The following is a 618-nucleotide window of genomic DNA, read 5'->3' as shown; positions in this document are numbered from 1 at the left end:
GTTTGTGAAATACTTGCAGGAGCGTCTGGATTTAGATCATCTGGCCACAGGCAGCACAGTAAGAATAGTTTTGAGGGTTAGACATAAGGTGTTAGGATGCAATTCAAACCCTTTCTTTAAACTAGCATCAACATATTCATGGTTTTGGGACATTCTGGTTAAGTACAAGGGTTTTAAAAGATAGTGAAAATAATTATCGCAGCTGCCATTAGTATGGCTACACAGACTTGATGTTATAATTTCTGAATCAAATATTCATTTTCAGTTTTTTAATATCTCCTCTCAAATTTTGTGTACAGAACTCTATTGACCCAATCAATCATGAGCCTAAGTTAGTGACACAACATCATAGTGTTAAAATGAGAACTTTCTTTTTTGTGTTCTCATTATCTCCTCATCTTCAATTTTAAATTTAAATGAACAGTCATTTTATGCATATATGTAAGAAGGCCCAACCTATCTTCTTTCTGCACTCATAATTACTTATAGAATAATATCACTGTTTTGTACATGTGTTTTTAATAGGCATATATAGTTGATACATTGGCATTACATAAATAGTTTACCAGTGTCTGTCTTAGGCAATTTGCTATTTCATTTTAATTATATAAGGTTCTT

The sequence above is a fragment of the Orycteropus afer genome, unplaced genomic scaffold (genome assembly GCF_000298275.1).
Source record: "Orycteropus afer afer isolate SDZICR_OR568_19922 unplaced genomic scaffold, OryAfe1.0 scaffold00506, whole genome shotgun sequence".
NCBI classification, from domain to species: Eukaryota; Metazoa; Chordata; class Mammalia; order Tubulidentata; family Orycteropodidae; genus Orycteropus; species Orycteropus afer.
This window is presented reverse-complemented; position numbering follows the sequence as displayed.